The sequence below is a fragment of the Sphaeramia orbicularis genome, chromosome 18, assembly GCF_902148855.1.
Source record: "Sphaeramia orbicularis chromosome 18, fSphaOr1.1, whole genome shotgun sequence".
In the NCBI taxonomy this organism is placed as follows: domain Eukaryota; kingdom Metazoa; phylum Chordata; class Actinopteri; order Kurtiformes; family Apogonidae; genus Sphaeramia; species Sphaeramia orbicularis.
In genome coordinates, this window is record NC_043974.1 from 29,362,949 (window position 1) to 29,376,638 (window position 13,690).

The following is a 13,690-nucleotide window of genomic DNA, read 5'->3' on the forward strand; positions in this document are numbered from 1 at the left end:
TCCTGATGTGTTCTTTTTATTTGCATACTGGATGCTGCCTCAGCCGGCTCCTATTGTCAGAGCTTTTCAATGTCAACACTATTATTACAGCAGGTGATGCAACAGCAGGTGTCTCTCTGCCTGTCTTTCTCGTCCTCTCGGTCTGTCTTCCTCCGCTTTTGTGCCACTCTCTTCCTTCCCTCGCTTATGTTTAACAGCTATCATTATGTGTCTGCCAAATGGAATCCACTTGGAATCTACTTTTTTTTCTTTTCCCCTACCCTTTGCAGCGTCTCTGTTTTTCTTTACCTTGACAGTCTACCACTCTTTTCCCTCTCACTCTTGACTGTAATGGTTGAAACGGAGAAATCTCCTTGTTGCTGTCTTGCCTCGCTTTTCCCATTGTTTACAGCCCCAGCCCTGACAGTGTTGCTTCTGACTAGCTTGGGGGGAAAATGGACACTTTGACATTTCACACCCTGAAATGTGGCAGCGCATGGTATTACTAGTAAACACTGTTCATTACGGCCTTGACAGCTGATGACCGAGACTCAAACCTCCTGCACCTTCCTCCGCCAAGACTGCACACAAACGGGACTTTCTGACTTCAAGATGTTCAGCACAATCAAAGCTGAGAGGCTGTGTTCTTCTCTATTTGTTTAGCCTTTGCTTTTCTGCCTCCTCGTCCTCACTTTCAGCCATGTAATCAAATGCACTTTATTGCTGTCATGTTCACATAGGCCTGACTATATTTTCCACTCGGTCTTCATTGAGCTTGAAAGACTCAGGACTGTGAAAAGAACACTGGGGTATTGAAAAGAAGATGATAAATAAACTCATAAAGCAAACAAAAGGATCTAATAAATAGTTAATAGGATATGAACTGTAGCTAAACACAGTTGTGTAATGAAAAAAAAAGCTTCTCTTCTTTAGCACCACTGCTTCTTTCTTATGATATTCAGAGAAATTTGTCATTACTTTCACTCACCTGTTAGTGGCATCATATTCTCTATGACATATCACCTACTGTTTTTTTGTTGTTTAGGCCCATAGTTGTTGAAATAACATGACTGCATGCTTATTACAAACATGTAAACTACACATTCATACAGTCAGTATATAACACGAATATCCTTTAACCCTGTAAAGCCTGAACCATTAAATACCTTCATTTATGCACCATTTTGTTGCTGTTTAGTGATGTTATCTAGATTTAGCTGTTAGCTTCTCAAGTATTCAAAGACAAGAAAGTAATAAACCAACTGACATCGAATGCTGTGTTTAGAGCAACTACTCAAAGAGCACCAATATTTTGGTTAGTTTGGTCTTTTTTAGTGATGAATCTCTGGTGTGCGACCAAATATTGGCATACTAGTAGTGTCAAGATTTGTTTGAGTGTTCTTCACAGCCTGATTTAAAGCTGCAGGATCCAAAATAATGAGAAAAAAACACATTCACATCTTATTTCTACAGCTCTCTCCTCTGTCCAAACCAAAAGCCGACATTTAAACACTATGCCACTGTGTAGTCGAGTCCCTTTAACTCTGTAAAGCCTGAACCTTCTTTGAAACTGGAGCCTTTTCTGGTCCTTCTGAACAACCCCCCAATTTTTTTTTTTATTTATTTTTTTTTTTTTTTTATGAATTTCCATGTATGAGTTTCAATTTTGTATCATATCTGACACATCGGGTCTCAGTGCTCAAATATTATTATTTCTGAACAAACAAAAATCTAATATAACACAAACATTTCTGACAAATTGGTCATTCCTTTTCAAAATTGGCAACGTTCTGCCTCCTTCCTCATTAAATTAATCTTGTAGTTCCAGTGGAAAGGCCCCTGGCGAATGAATTCCTCCCCCTGATGGATTATCCATGCATTGTATGTATCTAATTGTATACATCAGGTTTTTCAAGAAAAAAAAATCACACTGATCATGTAGAGGGCTTCGAAACAAATATATCAAATATGATACGTTTGGCACAATTGGGTAAATCTATGGAGACTTAACAATCATTTTGTAGTTTTTCATTTACATAATGTTTTAGTGCCGTTGTAAACTAACTATATCTTTCATGTTTTATTTAACTTGTCTCCTTATATCCTCCTTCATGTTTCGTTGAATGTCTTTTAATTGGGTTTATGTGGATGCAGAAAGTGGGTAAACGCCCATATTTCCCTCCATGGAGACAGTAAACTGGGCCTTGAATCTCAAACAGGCAAAATACTATATTAGGAGTGTTAATTATGCAAATGTAAGATTTATAGATATGCTTCTCGAATAGTATAAAAGATTTTGCCACAAATCACATGGCGTGCAGGCTTGATGTAACCAATAACCAATCAACAAAGTGCATTGTTGAAGTCGTCTGCAGCAAATGGGATTATGGGTCGATGCGTTATACAATCAGGGAGTATCTTTGGTGTATTTGGCAGTGATGTGCAAGTGATTTTGATAGTTTAGTTTTTATCGACTGTCATGTTTAACGAGAGATAGGTGTATTGAAAACAATCAGATACGTTTCGAGAAATACGCTCAAAAATTGTTGCCTGTTCAACCTGTATCTATGCTGTAAATGTGCGGGTCCCGCTGAAGAGATATGGAATTAATTTTGGCACAACTAAGCAATTTAATATGGTTGTCACTAATATCATTCATATTGGCAAAATTTCCAGTTCAGTGGCTGAATATTCTCATATCCGGTGGGACTGGGAACGGCACTTTTTCTTCCCAAAGAGGCAACAGCAATATTGCATGTCTTTTGAGCTTATGCAAAGCGTCTCCCATTTTCCTCCAACAGCCCTCACTCAGAGGAGCCATGGCAAATATCATTAAATGCCCTGCTAACACTCCACCCCCTCTACACATACACACAAACACACCCCCTCACGCTAAACCACCTCTCCCTTCTCGTCTCCCCCTACTCATTTTTCTCCTTTTTCTTCCTGGCTATCACTCAGTGGCAGTGCACGAGGGAAAGAGTGTGCATTGATCTGCCAAAGTGAGCAGCCATTTCACAGGGCGAGTCTGTGCGCCGCTACTGTCCCTGAATGGGAATTGCTCATTTCACCTGGCCGCCTCGCCTATAGCAGACTAGTGGGGAGCCCCGCTGGAGAGGGACGCAAGGAGGGAGGGAGCGCAGGAGTCAGGGCCCTGGTCAGGGCTTGGCAGGCGGCAGATAAGAGCTCCTCATGCTGCCTCCTGCATGCACTCACATCCACTGCCGGAGCTTCCCCCTCTCTGTCTTTGACACACACACACACACACACACACACACACAGACGCAGAGCTTTTTCTCCACACATGTGAGGCACTAATATTAATTTTGGCGTTCTGGTGAGTCAGCCGTCTTTCCTCAGGCAAGGATAAAAGTAAAACATGGTGCCTTTATTGAGTCTGAAATCACTAACTGTGGAATTCCCAGAACAGGGCTTTAGCTCAGCCTGGATTCAGTCGAGTGCCAAGATGCCATGTGTCCGCAAGATCTATTATTGTGTCATTATTGTCTATTATCAGCACCTGCGTTGGGCAGGTGCTGATAGACGGATAAACATGCTGGTAAACTGTTTACATTGACATGAACCCCATATTGAATGAAAAAAGTCTGTAAAAGTAGTGTTTTGCTATATCTGATGTTACGTTCACACTGCAGGTGAAAGTAGCCTAATTCTGTCCATATGTGACTCATATCTGTTTTATTACGACAGTCTGAATAGCACAAATCAGACCCAGACCACTGTCGCAATTCAGTCTGAACAATCAACATGCATTTTATTGGACTTTTACGTCATTGCAATGCGACAAATGTCACAATTCTGTGCTGGGGGAGGCACAAATGACCATATGTTCTTAAAAAAATGCATTTACAGCGATACTAAATTCCCTCTTATGAATAAAGAATAAATAGCATGTTCTTTGTGATTTAATTTGTAAAATGTAGTATAGTGGCAATCTTTACTACATGCAGTTTACATAAGGGCCGTTTATATGTATGTTATCTGTACATATACTGTATGTCATTCACAATTTTTAGCATTTATAGTCATTTCTACAAACACTATAAACACTGTATTTTGTTTTGTTTTTTTGATTTAAGCTTTATTTTACTAGCAAGACCGTTTGAAGATTTCCTTATTTATGCTATCAGTACAGCAACTGTCAGAAAACCCATGAAAGGTGAAGATGAAGAGGAGGAATAAAAAGAATAACAATAATGAATTGAAGAGACAGAACTCAGGTAGTTAACAATAAATACAATAAATAATCACATAACCAATCTGTCATGACTGTAGGTAGGTCTTCAAAACTATTTAAAAGTAAAACATTTGCGTGTTCCACTAAAATATCCTTAACCCATAAAGATCCAATACTACTTTTATGTCAGTTCCCAAAGGACATTTTCTCTAAACCTTTTTTAAGTGATTTATCCCCATTTATTTATAATATTATCCTCTGTATTTTGTATTTTATCAAAATAAATCAGGTATTTTCCAATATTTAATTCACTGATCCTGTAAATGTTCATAAAAGCTCAGATCAAAGTTGAGGGTTATTCCATCAGAAACAGAGAAAACTGCAGAAAATGTGACTTTTTAAGTAAAATCTATCATTAACTGAACATAAAACAAGCGTCTCCATCCACTGTCATTGATCCAACTCCATGGGTTTTACTGGTGAATCAATGTTGTAGAAGATGACGGTGTTTCCACGGTGACTACGGAGCCTCTGAACGTCCAAATGGATCATATCCGATGACTACGAAAAGACGACAAACTTTAATTTGCACCAATTATTTACATGGATTGATAGGATTAGTGGATCAACAGGTATTAAAGTTTTGGTCGGCGATGGATGTTTGGGTCTTTATGGGTTAAATGGACAATTCAAAGCTTAGACTGAGGTACATTTATCCACTTTTAGCCACAGGATGAGTTGCATTTAAGGGCTTCTAAACAATGTGTGTACTATGTACTTGACTGCAGACAGTGGTTGCAGTAGCTGCTTTAATAGAGGGTGTGTGACCTAAAAGACTTTTATAAATGACTGAACCTGTGGATATTATGGTGACTATTTGACCACAGAGCAGAAAATACAATGGTGTGTTTTGAATGGGGCTCTTCGAACAGCAGTGTGATAGATTGTGCCAAGTTTATGAAGCGTTCCTTTGCAAGCCGGTCTATAGATGACGTCCTCTGTTAGTAAATAATAACAGTCATTTCAACAGACATCAGTTAAACACCATCAAGGCACATACTACAAGTAATGACAGGAATACTGCAGTATCTCCAGCCACAGTACAAAATGGTTGCATGCATATATTTGCATGGCATTCTGCAACACAGTAATCAACTATTGAGCCAATTAATTGATTTATTTGTGTCAATCGAACTCACTAAAGTGTCCAACTGGTGGCTTATACAAGCTGCTAAAGCTGCTGTGCGCATTAATGTAGTGTTGCACATCCAGACCTATCTCCAGCAGCGTGCCAGGCATCCATCTGGAATATGGGTAAAAGTTATCTGGGTTGATTCACTGGGTCACAGGTGTCAAACATGTGGCACGGGGTTCAATCCGGCCCGGAGGATCAATTTGTGAAATGCAGAAATTATATTTTAGATATTAACAATAGTGTAAAAATCATCTTAATTCAGGTTCCACTTACAGAACAATTAGATCTCAATTGGGTCAGAGCAGTAAAATATTATCAGAATAACCTATTAATAATGAAAACTGCAGATTTTATCTTTGTTTTAGTGTGAAAAAAAAAAGTAAAATTACATGAAAATATTTGTATCAAACTATCCTTTTACAAAAATTGATTGACTGATGGATTTATTTTTAATTTGAATGTCAAAACAGAAGAAAATAAACAAAACACTTAAACATAAGACATAAGACATAAGACATACAATACATATTCAAAAAGGAGTGAGAAGAAGCATTTATTTGCATTATTCACATTGTACAAAAAATCTGAATAACCTGAACAAATATAAACAACCTCAAATGTCTTAAGAGAAGTAAATGCAATTTTACCTATATTCTGCCGGTTACTAAATGTTTTGTGTGTTTGTATTTGTAATGTAAGTTGTAATGCATATGTGTAAATAATAAACTGATAAACTGAGGCAGAATGTTGTTAAAGTTACACTTGTTTTTCTTAAGACATTTCAAGTTATTCATGTTATTCAAATTTTTGAGGAAACGTTGTAGATGTAAACATTATCATAATGTAATTTTACTTTTTTCACTGTTTTCATTTTACTGGTCTGGCCCACTGGAGATCATATTGAGCTGAACTAAAATGAGTTTCAGACCCATGCACTAGGTCTTAGTGACTGCAGCTGAATGTAGAATGCTGTAACATTGCATTTGGAAAATAGTTAATGGGAGACCAGATGTTTTGATGGGCTACGGACACAGGAGAAAGCATTTCATGGTGTTAAAATAAACAAAACCATCCAAAAACAAGGCTCATTAAAAGACACGTGTCTTGGTCTAAACTTGACATTTTCAGGGGGTGGTTGCAGCTCAGAGGTTGTTTTTCACCCACATAGCAGGAGAGGCTCAGAAATATAACGTACAGATAGAGGAGGGAAGGAAGGAGGATGATATAAACGATAAACTCCTGCTCCTGCTGCCATGGTGTGACAGAACTGTTCACCCTTATTCCAGCTGAATACTTCCAGACTAACATTAACCCTCCCAACAGACTACTACTGCTCTGCCGATCTAAATGTTTAATAACTTTAGAACCACTAATCCTACAATACGGTTACATAATTCATGTAAAATGCGTTTAAAAAAAAAAAAAAAAATTCAACATTTATTTGATTCGTCAGTAAAACCCATGTAACTTGATAAATGACAATAGTCGATTTTTCCATTGAGCCTCAAATTACGTGAATATAACTTGCACATAAAAACCTTACCTAATGGAAAAATGACAACTTTTTGATTAAAAGAGGTGATTTTTCAGGTGTAGCGCAAATGGTATATTATGCAAAACTGCAATGGAAAGACCTTTTTCCGCAACTAGAGTCGCATGAGTAAAATAACATGGATGTTGATGGACATTACAACAAGCAAAGAAGAGTTTTAAAAGAAACATGATACGGTATGTGTGGACACACCAGGAAACCAAATCATGTTTTAATTTAGGACGGGATAGAGGGGTAAGATATAACAAAAACAATGAATATATCTGTAAATCAACATGATTTTTATGTTTGTTGACATATTTCTGGAATGACTTCTTGTGTCATCTCGCGATAATAAAGAAATCATTGCATTGGTAATTTAATGGAAAAAACGATTTTACGCGCTTCTCTTTTTCAACATTTAGTAAATATCAGTAAAGTTTGGTGCAGATGTCCAATGGAAAAGCAACTAATAGTTGTAGACACTTGTTTTTATATTCAGTTAATGATATATTTGCTGAAAAAAGTCACTTTTCCTTCAGTTTCTTCTGTTTTTATACTATAACTTTTGAATTTCCTCATACCTTTTATGAACATCTACATGATCAGTAAATTAAGTACTGGAAGATCGGCTTTTCACTGGAAAAATTGAAAATACGGAGGGTAACATTGCAATAAATTGCTATAAATCACTTAGGAAAGGTTAAATGTAGAGAAAAAAATCCCGTGGAAAAATAATTCTAGGTCTGTACAGGTTAAGGTAATGCTCATTAATGTTGTGCTTAATAACTTTGCTTCCTTCTAGCGATTTAATTAGAATGACATGAGATAACCTGAATTAGACTTTGATACAAAAATGTATACAGATGAAGTTTAATGCATGGTCTGTTTAGAAGGGTGGATGTCATTTTATTCTGATTAAATAGCCATAAATAATGTACTATAATAATAATAACACTATTAACAAGTGGCCAAATTTAACAGCATCTTACATTGAATAAAATTGTAAAGTTGTTGTCAAGTAAGTACACAGGTAATCATATAAGACAGGTCTGGTCAGAAATGTTATGTGTTAGGACTTTATCTGATCTGTGCATCCAAATGCACCAAATGTAGGTTTTTATATATATAGTCGTGGAAAAAATTATTAGACCACCAAAAGTCATCAAAAACAATGGTTATGCATTCAAGTCCTAACTCCTGTGTGTATCCTGTGACTAAAACAGACAGAAAAGAAAACATGGAACGCCTAAAAGCACTGTTTTTGGCAGTACAGTGCCATAGATATTGATGTAAGAACTGAAGTGATTTTGGTTATTATCAAGAAAACCATGGAAACTGGATAGATATCAGCTCTGAAATTAAACTCTTATGAGCTATTTTTGTTGGTATCATTATATTTGTCCAGACAAATGTACCTTTAGTTGTACCAGGCATTAAAATGAACAAGAAAATGAAGAAAACAAGGGTGGTCTAATAATTTTTTTCCGCTACTGTAGATATAAAGCATGTGGGAAGTGGCTGTAATTAAATGATCAGAATTTATTATTATTATAAACAGGATGCGATTTGTTGGGAGGGACTGGGGCGATCAAACCCCCCTCTGGTTTTTACATCCCTACTTCTGCTCAATGAATTTCATCCTTGGGGGGGGGGGGGGGGTACAGCCAACCAATATAAATAACAGGCAGGTTGTGACAGTTTTCTTACACCTATATATCCTACATTACTGGCACTAACATTCACCGGAACCAAACTGTTGGTAGTCTCAGAGTTTGCAAACATCTCCATGTACTGGGGCACCGTAAAGGGGCATAAACATGACAAATTCATGGGGCCCAGCATTTGTGGGGGTCCAGTGGATACAGGTTAGAAGTTGTGAAAATTTCGTGTATAATAGAGGAATAGAACCTGTGAGTTAGACGTTGAATGTATGTACAGTTTCACTTTTGTTTCATGCCAGCATTAGTTAGGTTAGTTATGGACCTCACCTCCACGTATCAAGGTTATAATAGCTTTGGATTTTTCATTATCGTATATTTTTATTTCGTTTTGACTTTTTTTCTCTAATTCAGTTTTAATTTGTTTTTAGAGCAGGTTTACTAGTTTTTATTAGTTTTCGTTTTTTTTTTTTTCTAAAGGCTTAGTTTTAATTTTTTTCATATCTTTTATCTTCTTCGCCGTCGTATTCATATAAATCCCATACAGACTCTGCTGCTTCCTCCTAACTTTAGTCTCCATGTTTCCAGGTAGAGTGGGGACGAGAAGATGACTCTAAACGACAAGTGACGAGAAGTGACGGACCGTCAAGTGCCGTATTGTGCCGCCAGCTAAAACTGCTCGAGCGAAATAAATCGATTCCATATCAATCCGACATTGACAAAGATGAAAACGAAGGGAATTTTATCCATAATTTTTATACATTTTAGTTATTTTTGTAAGCACGAAATGCAGTTTCAGTTATTGTTCTGTCTTTTAATTGTAATTTTTATTTATTTCAGTTAACAAAAATGTATTTTTTCGATTCTAGTTTTCATCATTTTGTTAGTTTTCGTTAGCGATAATAACCATGACCAAAAAAACCAAGCGTCCCCTCCTGTTTTTTTTTGACAAATCCCACGTTGTTTATCATTATATTTATCCAAACAAATGTACCTTTAGTTGTACCAGCCGTTAAAATGAAGAAGAAATTGAAGAAAACAAGGGGTGGTCTAATAATTTTTTCCGCGACTGTATCCTGCTGCATCCCTCACACATCATAACTCCTGTGAAATCTGCCTCTGCCAAATTTAAGCAGCATATAAGCAGAACTCTCAGGCCAACGGTATCTGACTCCCCCCCATCCCTACCCCTACCCCTCCGCCTCCCCCATCCTTCATGTGTCCGAAACAGATCCCGTCCAGCCACTTCATTCCCCCCACTTCATCCTTCACATGTTCGCAAATTTATTTCTCTCTATCTCTCGACTCTGGTCAGCCCACTTCCCTCCCTCCATCGAGCCAATCTCTCCGGCGCTCTCCTTGCTCGGTGACAGTCTCATCACACTCTATCAATCAGGCTTGTGAGGCCCGGGCGCAGTGCAGCACAGCATCGCACAGTCCTAGTCTGGTCCCATCAGTGCCAGTCAGTCTCCCTCACTCTCTCAGTCACTTTAAAACGGTTTAGGTTGCCAGATATAGTCTGCTTCCCCCACCCCGATACAGGTCAGGAGATGGGGGGGTGGGGGGGGTGGAGGGAGGATTGAGCCGGAGTCAAGATTCAGCTTAGCGCTTGATTTGATATCGCTTGACGTATTCTCCGGCCTGTCTCTGCACTCAAAACGGGCAATTCCTCTTTCAAACAAAGATGGATACTCTGGCACATGATCAGCAAATACCTCCCTCTCGTGAAAACGTATAAAACAGCATGTGAGCGTATGTGTTTCAAGCATTTGCTGACAGGAAACGATACAAGAAAAAGACGTCAGAGAGTTCTTTTCCTCAGCTTATCAGTTATTGTTTTCAGTTTCTTACCTGCCGCAGGCCTCATCCTGTGGGTGATGTATCAGGATAGAGAACTGCATAAATAAGAAAGACAAAGAGGAAGAGAACAGCTTAATCAACCTGTCTGTACCACGGCGTTTTTCTTCATTTGTTTGATCCTGTCTGTGGCAAAATGTTCACTAAAAAGCACACATTAACAGTACGCACCCGGTGTGCAAAATCATTTACGCTGCTTATTTAATTAGCAGATTTATTCAGCACTATGTTGCACTACATGTATAGGAAAGGCACGGAGCATACTTGTTTTTTTTTTTTCCAAACCAGATTTTAGTTGAAGGAACAGAAAATTGGATGAGCAGTAGAGAATGTCTTAACCACAGTTATCGATTGGCTTTGTGAATTATAATGAAAACAAGCGTAATTACATTTTCCTTGAAGTAGCACAACAAATTAGGCTTGCGAGTTATTCTGGAAGCAAAAGAGTAGCAGTATATTTAAAAAAAAAAAAAAAAAAAAAAAAAGAAGTCTTGCATTTAATGTGCTGGGAAGATTTTCTTAGGCTGTTTTCGTGCTAAATGCCTTAGCAGATGCTGCTGTGCCTATACAAGCCTGTGGACTAATACACTTGTAAATGATTAGCTCCGTATTTAACCAACAGGGAGAAATATGCTTTGGGTGGTTACAAACAAAAAACGGAGTTTGGGATAAACATTCTTGTGCAGCACAGAGCTTTAATTTAACTCATTATCTTTAAAATTTTATTGTAGGGCTTTATGACCGTCAAATGAGATGATTAGCAGTAATGATTATGAATGCCATGATCGCAGTCATCTCTGCCCAAAACATGCTATTGGTTTTGTGTCAGTATGAATGTATTTGGCTCATTTTTGTGCAAACATGCCAACTAGCTATTTTATCTTACTGCAAGGTCTTCCCAGGCATTAGATGGAACACAATGTTTTATTTAGCATTTTAAGGTCTTAAACTGTTAATGAAAAGAGCATAATTACGCAGGTGAGGAAATGCCTAGTTGCTAGCCCCTCCAACATGACTTCATCAATAGTGTGTTTTGCCGAGTTCCTTGTTATCTGGATTCCCTCTACACACCCTGTTCATGCTAATGAATCCACAAATTAAATTGTAGAACAGAGGAATATTAGGGCGCCTGTCGTTTTGATGTGGTGAGGAATACTCAATTAGGACGGATTTGGCCCCCGTAATTATTACATTATAGCTAAGATAAGTGTTCAATGGCAACAAATGCTTTGATGGACTCCATTCTGTAACAAAGGCAACGGGTGAGCAAGGACGAAAATGCCAGAACAGAAGAGCGAAAGGGTATTAAAAAAAAAAAAAAAAAAAAAAAAAGAAGGCAAGTGAGAAAGTGACAAGAAAGCTATCGCACGGGAGCCCCTGTCTGCAGCAGCCATATTTCATTACACAGCACCGAAGCTTAGGAGGCAATCAAGCATATTTAGCCATCCTCGTCTCGCCCCCCCCCAAAGCAATTATTACTCCCCAGTTTTTTACTGTGCTTTGCCATGGGGAAAATGAACCGCAGTACTTATCAGCTCAATGCATACACAAGTGAGTGGGGTGGAGGGCATGTAGGTGTGCATACATGTGTGTGTGTGTGTGTGTGTGTGTGTGTGTGAGAGTGAGCAAGGGCACGCATGGACACTTGTGTTTACGTGGGGTGGGGGGGGGCGGGGGCTGCAAAGTGACCAGTGGTGAGCAATAGGTTACCTTTTTAAATCCCATTAGAGTCGTAACATCAGCACATTTAGGGGCAGCAGGCAGAGCGAGGGGAGATAGAGAGATAACCATAAACATGTCACCAAAAATGCATTGTTATTTGCATTCATATTGGAAAGAGCCAAATTGATGTGGGGTCAAACAGAGAAGGTGAGGGTTTATGACCTGTGCATAGCTCTGCTGTCAGCATCTCTGATCTATCGGACCGGCCAGCCTTGTCAGGCATTATGCCTGATTATATTATCGTGGCTGACGATCAATGCAAAAGAATGATCGTTCATCCACAAAGGGGAGTTTAAAGCATAAAGAAGAATACAAACAGTGCATTCTTTAGTAATATAGTGAATGGAATTGCATCTCCCATCCTGAACTCATCTACTTAAGTGCCTGCCAGTGAACAAATATCTTGGCTTGATCTTGCTCCTTTATTCAGTCTTTTTTTTTTTTGAAAAATGATGTTTTTCTAATAATGAAGTGGAAGAACTGTGAAATTAAAACAAAACAAAAAAAAGAAGAAGGAAAATAAACGCACTTCACTATTCTGTGTGTTTTGAGCAGCTAATGTGTGCTCATTTGGGTGGCACAACAGCCAACTGCAGCATTAGTCCCCATCTGGGGACTTGTGTTTTGGTGAAAGTGCTTCTCTATTCGTGAGACTCTTCAGTTCTGGGCACCCTCCCCGAGCCCATAACTCAACGTCCCTCTATCACTCCCATGCGACTGGCTGTCATAATCATCAGCATTATGTTACCTCAATGGGCCTGATTTACAAGTCTGGACATGGCACCAGCTCTGCGCCAAGGGGTAAACATGAGGCTGTTTGCTCCAGCCAAGCCTGTTTCTCCTACTGCATTTAACAGAGAGGAAAGACCCGTATTCATAACAGAGTAGTAGCTTTTCACATGTGTGATTTGTATACAAAACTGCAAATAAAGCCTATGAAAAGATTTAGGCTGTTGTGCAACATGCTGTAGCCTATGAAAGGTTGGCTTTTTGCATAGAAAACACTGCTGTCTAATTTATGAATGATCAGATTTCATTTCATTTTAAGAAGAAAATTACAAACAATTGACAAACGCCAGAATAATATTAAACTATATCATATTTTTCCCTCCATCTGATGTGACACAGTGTCACTTTGCTTTAAATGCTGAAATATGACATATTCCAGGAAACAATAATATGTGTTATTATGTGTCTTTGGATTTTGATCCTACATTTTTTTCACCTTGAGGCACCACCTGGCCCTTTTTCTAACCCCCTCACTCATTCCATAATATTATATTAGCCCATATTCATCCACATATTGCGGCAGCTAAGTGATAGGCTACATAAATCAATTTTTATATACACACACACAATAACAGTTATATGCGGCTTCAAAATCGCCTGCTGATAGCTGCCATTTCTTATCACTGCAGTTGAATATAGCACAGTTATGAAGGCACTTTGGCTTGCTGTCTAAATGGCGTAGACTGAGAAAGGGGAATGCATTCTTGGTCAAATTACTTAAGCTGGCCAAAAAGCTTTTTGTAGAGCTGCGTGGTAATGAA

General features: G+C 38.4%; 1 protein-coding gene across 33 annotated transcripts in view; it reads right to left on the reverse strand.

The window, feature by feature from the left end:
• LOC115438765 (receptor-type tyrosine-protein phosphatase delta) overlaps window positions 1-13,690 on the reverse strand; it is a 617,983-nt gene that overhangs the window by 308,100 nt on the left and 296,193 nt on the right. For all 33 annotated transcript variants that reach the window (XM_030162597.1, XM_030162584.1, XM_030162598.1 and 30 more), the window contains exon 7: window positions 10,413-10,456. The gene's annotated coding sequence lies outside the window, so the exon portion shown is untranslated. The remainder of the gene's footprint in view (window positions 1-10,412; window positions 10,457-13,690) is intronic.